The following is a 10,000-nucleotide window of genomic DNA, read 5'->3' on the forward strand; positions in this document are numbered from 1 at the left end:
CTTGAAATATAATATAGAATGTCAAACGTGTAAGTTTAACATTTACATGTGTGACAATTATATTTAGAAGCCAATTTGCCAATGCGAATTTGTATGGGGGGGAGGGGGAGATCGACCAAACAACTGACGGTTGGAGGCCATATAGCTTGCAATATGTTAATTTACGTTGCTCAACCTATACAAATCAATAATGCCCACAGAGAAGTTCCGGAGTCGTATTTGTGAGCCTTGACTTCTACAAACAACACCAAGCGCCACCACCATGCCAGGTCACATCGTGAAGAGCACCGGGCCCGACCCCGACCCCACCGAGTTCTTGTTTGTCTCCTTGGAACAAAAGCGCATCGACCAGACCAAGCCTTACGACGCCAAGAAGTCTTGCTGGGTCCCCGACGAGAAGGAGAGCTATGTGCAAGGCGAGATCCAGGGGACCAAGGGAGACCTGATTACTGTTTGCGTTCCGGGAGGTGACACGAAAAACTTCAAGAAGGACCAGGTGACTCAGGTCAACCCTCCCAAATACGAAAAGTGTGAGGACATGTCCAACCTGACTTACCTTAACGATGCTTCCGTCCTGTACAACCTGAAGACTCGTTACCAGGCCAAGCTCATTTCACCTACTCTGGCCTTTCTGCATCGCCGTCAACCCCTAAAAAGCGTTCCCCCATCTACACCAACCGCCCCGTCAAGTTTCTACCAGGGCAAGGGGCGTAATGAGGTGCCTCCCCATCTCTTTCCCATCCCCGACGGCGCCTACAGTGCCATGTGCATTGTAAGTAGCTCAGAGTTTTTACTATCTTTTTCCCTTTTATTGTTATGCCTCGCCAGAAATACAATGATATTTTTAATCGAGCATTGATAACAAATTTGAAACTCAAATAATTTTTATTTTTCAGGTCGCGAAAACCAGTCTATGCTTATCACGTAAGTCACAAACTTTATTTTATTTTTTTGTTTAGTTTTAGCCACTGTTGGTAAGCTTTCTTTGATGCAGGAAATTTACGAAATTTTAATTTAGCTCACAAGATCATTTATTAATGAAACAAGAATATTTATGCTCTTACCTTATTATCGCCCTGACTATGAAACCACACTCCCCCCAAACAGGGTGAGTCGGGTGCTGGTAAGACAGAAAACACAAAGAAGGTGCTGTCCTACTTCGCCAACGTCGGCCCCTCCTCTAAGAAAAAGGGGGGAAAGATAAACCGGTAAATTTAGTTTCCATATTCGAACCGTATGAATATGTATGTTTTATGAAGATGAACAAATACTTAAGATACAGGTCTTAAATTCGCACTAAACAGTTAATGGGAGCCTTTGGTTCATCTTTTTTCCCATCTCCTGTATCTACCTTCTACAGAATTTGGGAGGACCAGATCGTTCAAACCAATCCTTTTTAGAAGCTGTGGTAATGCCAAGACGCTCGTAATGACAACTCTTCCCGTTTCGTGGTTTCCACCTGATGAGTATTTGAACTGAACAATGGTTTTTATACTAATTACCAACGAAAATTTCCATTAAACAACTGAACGTGAACTGTTTTTTTCAGGGTAAGTTCATTCGTATCCACTTCGGTCCGTCTGCTAAGCTGTCTGGTGGTGACATTGAGGTCTACCTGCTGGAGAAGGCTCGTGTCATCTCCCAGCAACCCGCTGAGCGTTCTTACCACATCTTCTACCAGCTCATGTCCGACCACGTCCCTGAAGTCAAGCGTAAGTATGAGTGATGTTGTATTGATACATACTGAATGATATGAAAAAAAACAAACCTTAGATACATTGATGGCAGGCTGATCATAATAAATCATTTTCTTTTCCCCAGCAATGTGCTACCTGAGCAACGACATTTACGACTACCACTATGTGTCTCAGGGAAAGGTCACTGTGCCTTCTATTGATGACAAAGAAGAGATGGACTTTACCCATGTAAGCGTAAATGTTATTTTGTAATTAATATGTGGAGATAAAGTCATACAAACATGCATAAAAACACAAACACACACATATATACATATATACATACATATAATACATACATATATATATATATGCATAATATTATTATATATATATATAAAATATATATTAATAATATATATATATATATATATATATACGTACACATTATTCAATGATCGTTTTTATTTTCATCCAGAAAGCCTTTACCATCCTGAACTTCTCCGATGACGACCGTGACAACTTCTACAGGTGCACTGCTGCGTTATGCACTTCGGTGAGATGAAATTCAAGCAGAGGGTCGTGAGGAACAGGCTGAAGCCGATGGTACCGAGGTACTATTCTTTATGATATTCGTAAAATTACTGATGGATGCATTATATTTGACGTACTAAAGTCTATTATGTTACTTGTGTTGTGCTATCTTGATTTGTTGTATGTCTTCAGGTCGGTGAAACTATTGGCAAACTCCTGGGTGTGGATGGTGTTGAGTTGTACAGGAACTTGTGCAAGCCCAAGATCAAGGTCGGCGCTGAGTTCGTCACCCAGGGTAGGAACGTGAATCAGGTTCTCTACTCCGTCGGCGCTCTGTCCAAGGCGCTGTACGACCGGGTTTTCAAGTCCCTCGTGAGGAAGTGTAACATCACCCTCGAGACTGGCCAGAAGCGCGTTATGTTCATTGGTGTGCTTGACATTGCTGGTTTTGAGATCTTCGATGTAAGTTCAACAGCAGCTTTTCTTAACTGGGACTAAGAATCTAATAATAAAGTTTCTTATTAATCATCAGTTACTATAATGGACTGTTAGCAAATTTACTATGTATTCATTAATGGCATTTTTCCGATATAGTTCAACGGCTTCGAGCAAATTTGCATCAACTTCTGTAACGAGAAGTTGCAGCAGTTCTTCAACCACCACATGTTCGTGCTGGAGCAGGAGGAGTACAAAAGGGAAGGCATCAACTGGGTCTTTGTCGACTTCGGTATGGATCTGCAGGCCTGTATCGATCTCTTCGAAAAGGTACAGAGTACGGTTTTGCATAGAACAAGGACTATCGGTAAGAATTTTCACAGAAAAATATTCTTACTTTCTTCCTTTGTTATCCCCTAAAGTTTTGTTACCTTTGAAGAAACACAAAATGTAGAAACTACGTGATAAAGGTGTTTAAACAAAAAACACTAAACAGCTGGAGAACACCTTTGTCACACAGTTGGATCAACTTCCTTAATCTCTTGAAAACCTATAATATTCCTTCTAGCCCAAACATCAAAATCATATTCGGAGACTGGATTTTGAATACCTTTGTAGCAATCTTCAGGTGGAAAGAAATACTTTTTTGTACCTTCCTACCTTTTAAGAGTGCCAGTAAACTTTCTCTTTCAAAACACGTGACTCGGGAAGACATTATGACGTCACTGTTGACCGGTAACGTACATTTCTTGCTCAAGTATCATCTATGAGACAGGAGAGCTATTACTTTACTGATGGACTTTTGTGGATGTGAATATGTAGATTTGCACTGATATCCATGTATTCATTTGCAGGGTCGGAGTACACACTTGCCTGGCTAGTTTATAATGGCAAAAAGGACAGCCAAATTTTAGAATAAAACCTCCCTTTCTCAGCATGCCTTTCTTTCAAATCAAGCCAAGTTGCACATCTGTGTGATGCTGCAGTCCTTCAGGAACTACATCTCCAGGAGCAAGGCAAAGTCGATTAGTTTGACTGGTATGGATCTGCGGATCTGCGGTGAAACTTCGAGAAGGTAATCGAGTGCCAGGACATATCTTCCCGCCCAGACGGGACTGGCCTCGCATTTGCCTGGCATCTCTTGCCCTTTTCTATTCTTTCTCATGTTTTATGGCTGGATAAGCTACCTACTTCTTGAGTTATCTTTAAGGGTATCTTCAATAGCTATTAAGTACATTCCATTGCTGATGTACCCATTTTGCTTCACTGAATCCGTTTTGTATTTGCTCCAAAGTAATTTCCCAACACATGCGTATTTAGCATAGATTCTAGATAACTGTTTGAAATTTAGATTTCCAATTCATTGCTTATTAACAACTCTTTATTTCAACCAGCCTTTAGGTCTCCTTGCCATTCTCGAGGAAGAGTCCATGTTCCCTAAAGCAACAGACAAGTCGTTTGAAGAAAAGCTGAAGAACAACCACCTCGGAAAATCCTCCAACTTCATCAAGCCGAAGCCGCCCAAGCCCGGCAGAAGGAGGCCCACTTCGCTATCGTCCACTACGCCGGCACGGTGCCCTACAACCTCGCCGGCTGGCTCGAGAAGAACAAGGACCCCCTCAACGACACTGTCGTGGACGCGCTTAAGAAGTCTACCAATCCGCTCCCCGTCGAGTGCTTCGCTGACCACCCCGGCCAGTCTGGCGGCGGCGACGCCAAGGGTGGTGAGTGCTCCTCCGTTCAGACACGGGGGTCGCGCACATGCATATCCCCCCCCCCCCCCCCCCCCGACACACACCCACCCACACACACACACACACCCACACCCACACCCACACACACACACACACACACACACACACACACACACACACACACACACACACACACACACACACACACGCTCACACGCACACGCACAAACACACATTTATGTATATAAGAATACGAAGATGCATTTCATGTAGCCGCAAACATAGTTTAAATTGCCTTAAGCGACTGACACTGGCTCTTTCCATTCCCAGAGTACGACTGCCGTTGATGAAATGACTCTTAGTCAATCGCCGATAGAGTGAGATAGACGACTGCATGATTCTGTTGACATATACATTTGATATGAGATTTTGTGAAGTATATATTTCAAAAGAGAAATGCTGAAATGGAATTTACATGACGACTTTTCTCCAGGCGGGCGTGGTAAGAAGGGCGGCGGCTTCATCACGGTGTCTTCAGGGTACAGGGTGCGTATTTTCCCCGACACACGTATATGTGTATACATAAATACATGCATACTTGGACACACACACACACACACACACACACACACACACACACACATATATATATATATATATATATATTTGTATATGTATCTGTATGTATATATATATTTATATATGCATTTGTGTGTATATATATGTATATACTTATATACATATTTATATGTTTATATATTGTATACATGTATTATTTGTATATATATAAATATATATATATACACATATTTATTATATATATACATTAAATATATATATGCATGCATATATATACATATATATGTATATATATATATATATATATATATATATATATAGAAAGAGAGAGAGAGAGAGAGAGAGAGAGAGAGAGAGAGAGAGAGAGAGAAAGAGAGAGAGAGAGAGAGAGAGAGAGAGAGAGAGAGAGAGAGAGAGAGAGAGAGAGATAGAGAGAGAGAGAGAGAGACAGAGAGAGAAAAAGAGAGAGAGAGAGAGAGAGAGAGAGAGAGAGAGAGAAAGAGAGAGAGGGATAAGTCGCCCGGGCTATGCATATGGCGTGTGTCAGCTAGTGCTGACTCGGGTGAGCTTAGTCCTTACCCGCCGAAGTACCCGGCCACAGCAATAACCTCCAAGCGACAATTGCAACTTCTCGCACCTGGTCGGGGTGCTAACGGCCGACTCCTTGGGTGAGAGGCCGACACGTTACCATTGTACTAGCCCGGAGGCTGGAGAGAGAGAGATTTTCCCTATGATACTACGGATTAGTTAGTGCGTGTGGTTAAACAAAGCCTTTCTTGTTTCAGGAGCAATTGGCCAATCTAATGAAGACCCTCAATGCTACTCAGCCTCACTTCATTCGTTGCATTGTGCCTAACGAAACGAAATCACCTGGTGCGTATATAATAACTTTAATATAATTCGATTAAAATGCCACTAATTTCCAATCCATGAATAATTTCCAATTTCCAATGCATGAATGATTCCTTTACGTTCTCACAGGCGTCGTCGAGGCTCCTTTGATTATGCATCAGCTGACTTGTAATGGTGTGCTCGAGGGCATCCGTATCTGCCGAAAGGGCTTCCCCAACAGGATGCCCTATCCTGATTTCAAGCATCGGTGAGTTTGCTTAAAATACATTTTACAGTCGTATAATGGAATGGAACTTCAGTTAGTAGGAACAGCTATGAGAAAGAGAGAGAAAGAGGTGGAAGACTCTTATTAATTTGGCTCCCTGTGTCGCCTCACAGTTACTGCATCTTGGCCTCAAGAGCAATGGCAGCCGAGACGGAAGAAAAGAAAGCAGCAGGAGTTTGTCTAGAATCCGTTAAAATGCCAGAAGAAAACTATCGTCTCGGTCATACAAAGGTTTGTGGAGAGATTTTTTTTTTTTTCATATAACAGTACACAATCAAAAGAACTGGTTGATCATTCAAAAAGATTAGTTTGCCATTATCAAAAACAAATATTGAACATAATTGCTGCATGCTGAATTACCGATAAGCGAACTTTTTATCCACAGTTATTTTGGAGGTTTGCTAACAAAGGTCTTTGGTTGATTGGTTGAATGCCCTTTCGTAGAGCAAACCGACAGTTACTCCCGTAATTACAAGAAGGTGACCTTCGGGAAGGTGTCTGATGAAGAGAAGGCAAATAGACCAGTTCGAAATACGCTGATCATGCTGCAGAGTTATGGCGTCATTAAGGTTCTAAGACTATGTCAAAGTTACTCCTGCCCGCTCCTTTGTTTTTGGCCGGCCACCGGACCATGTCCAGGCTCTTTTCCGCAGTACTTCCCACCCCCCTTCATCCTTTGGTTAAATCATTACCCAAAGATTATTCTTAATCACAGACCCTATATTATTTACCTCCATTTTCATCCACTTTGAAACATTACTACAATCCATACAATAAGCTTCTGTGCCACCGGTACCTCTCTTGACACCAAGGAACCTGGCTGGAACCCTTTCTCCCTTACACGACTTGAAATGACAGTCGCTCTATGGTAATCAGATCCCAAGTTTATTGTCGTTTTCATATCTAATCTTTGAGACCGATCCAGAAAACTGTATTTTCTCCGTGCGTGTGAAGCTGAAGACATGGTCTACCTTAACCAGCCTGCAAATTGTATTTTATTTGCCCCTACATACCTCAGATCTTTTGGCTGTCCCAGGTTTTACCCCTATTGTACTGTCCATTCTGGTTATGAGATGCATGTCCTAAGTAACAGCAAATATCGGTCGTCAGGAAGATTAGCCTGTTGTCTTACAGTGAATTATCACCTGGACTGTATATTCAGGACTGGAAATGTAAATATCACACTCTGCGTTACATCCTCTCCATGTACGGAGTCAAGGACCAGATATACTTTTGCACACACACACACACACACACACACACACACACACACACACACACACACACACACACACACACACACACACACACACACATATATGTATATATATACACATACATATACATATATGTATATATATATATACATATATATATGTGTGTGTGTGTGTGTGTGTATGTATATACACACACATACACACATATAAAATGCATATATATATATATATATATATATATATATATATATATATAAACCATATATATATATGTGTGTGTGTATATATATACACACACACACGCATATATATATATATATATATATATATATATATATATATATATATACATATGTATGTGTGTGTGTGTGTGTGTATGTTATGTATGTCTATATATATATATATATATATGCACACACACACACACACACACACACACACACACACATACACATACACATACACACACACACACACACACACACACACACACACACGCGCGCGCACACACACACACACACACACACACACACACACACACACACACACACACACACACACACACGCATGCACACATATAGAATCAAATAGTCACATATACATTACTTATGCATATACACGCATGCAGTAAGCCTATAGGACAGGGGCACAGATTCTGCGATTCGCAATAAGAGTTTGATAGATAAACCCCAATAGCTTTTCCCTGTGTTGCATTAGACACTTATTTATTTATTTAGGTATTCTTCCGTGCCGGTGTCCTGGGTCAGCTGGAGGAGATTCGCGATGACCGCCTGGCCATGGTCCTATCCTGGCTGCAGGCCTGGATCCGTGGGTACATCAGCCGCATACAGTACAAGAAGCTTCAGGAGCAGCGCGTCGCCCTCATCGTCGTGCAGCGTAACCTTAGGAAGTACCTCAAGCTCCGCAACTGGCCTTGGTACCGCATGTGGCAGAAGGTCAAGCCGCTCCTCAACGTCACTCGCGTCGAGGACGAAATGCGCGCCCTCGAGGAGAAGGCGGCCAAGGCCCAAGAAGACTATGAACGCGAAGCTAAGCTTCGCAAGGAGCTCGAGGTTGCCAACGTTACTCTTCTTGAGGAAAAGAATAACTTGCTGGTTGCTCTTGAATCTACAAAAGGAAACGTGGCTGACTTCCTTGACAAGCAGTCAAAACTCCAGAGCCAGAAGGCTGATCTTGAAGCCCAGCTTAATGTAAGTGTGGGATTTTCATCAATGTGAATACTTTGGTATTTGCTCATTAAGATTTTTGGCAGCTCACATTTTGTTTCAGGATCATTAAAGCTTATTTTTTTTACAGGAAACAACTGAACGTTTGCAAAATGAAGAAGAATCCCGTAACCAACTGTTTCAGACTAAAAAGAAGTTAGAACAAGAAATTAATGGTTTCAAGAAGGATATTGAAGACTTTGAATTGACCATCCAAAAATCAGAGCAAGACAAGGCAACAAAGGATCATCAGATCAGGAATCTCAATGATGAGATCGCTCACCAGGATGAACTCATCAACAAGGTGAACAAGGAAAAGAAGCATCTGCAGGAATGCAACCAGAAGACAGCCGAGGACCTTCAGGGTATTGAGGATAAATGCAATCATCTTAATAAGGTGAAGTCCAAGCTTGAGCAAACGCTTGATGAGCTTGAGGATTCTCTTGAACGTGAAAAGAAGCTGCGTAGTGAAGTGGAAAAAGCAAAGAGGAAGGTTGAAGGTGACCTAAAGCTTACTCAGGAAGCTGTTGCCGATCTGGAGCGCAACCACAAGGAGTTGGAGCAAACTATCCAGCGCAAGGACAAAGAAATTGCTGCTCTTGCTAGCAAACTTGAAGATGAACAAGGGCTGGTTTCCAAGTCACAAAAACAGACAAAGGAACTACAAGCCAGAATTGAAGAACTCGAGGAGGAAGTAGAACATGAGCGCCAAGCCCGTGCTAAAGCAGAGAAATCCAAAACTCATTTGGGCCGCGAGTTAGAGGAACTTGGTGACCGCCTGGATGAAGCTGGAGGAGCCACAGCAGCTCAAATTGAGCTCAACAAGAAGCGTGAAGCTGAACTTGTCAAACTGCGGCGAGATATTGAGGAAGCCAACATTCAGCATGAAGCCGCTCTAGCCAGTCTGCGGAAAAAGCATAATGATGCAGTTGCAGAAATGTCGGAGCAAATCGACCATCTTAATAAGATGAAAGCCAGGTCAGTGAAGCTTATTACACACACATTATCTTTTCCTTAATGACATACCCTATACTTAGTACAACATTTAATAATGCGGTGTGGAATTCCTTCAGGACTGAGAAAGACAAGGACGCCATGAAACGTGAGGGAGAAGATGCCAAGGCAGCCATGGATGGTCTCGTTCGTGATAAGGTGAGAGAGAACAGTCCTTGGAAGATTATGTTAATATAACAAGTAAAAATTAAACTAATGTTTATATTATTTATTTCTACAACTGATAGTATTACCATCACTGCATGGTATTTTTAAATATAATTGATGGCATTACATTTATTGACAGTGAAATAATCTTAGTATTTCCATCATTGTTTAAGAGAAAGTAATGATAAAAGTTTTGATACCTTAGGCTGCTGGTGAGAAAATCAACAAGCAGCTGATGCACCAGATCAATGAGCTTCAGTCTAAGCTTGATGAGGCCAACCGCACCCTGAATGATTTCGATGCTGCCAAGAAGAAGCTTGCAGTCGAAAATTCAGATCTTCTGAGGCAGTTGGAAGAAGCA

At 41.9% G+C, this 10,000-nt stretch overlaps 1 pseudogene; it reads left to right on the plus strand.

Moving 5' to 3' along the window:
• Window positions 1–10,000, plus strand: part of LOC125044728 — a 12,980-nt pseudogene that overhangs the window by 496 nt on the left and 2,484 nt on the right.

Source organism: Penaeus chinensis, chromosome 36, assembly GCF_019202785.1.
Source record: "Penaeus chinensis breed Huanghai No. 1 chromosome 36, ASM1920278v2, whole genome shotgun sequence".
NCBI classification, from domain to species: Eukaryota; Metazoa; Arthropoda; class Malacostraca; order Decapoda; family Penaeidae; genus Penaeus; species Penaeus chinensis.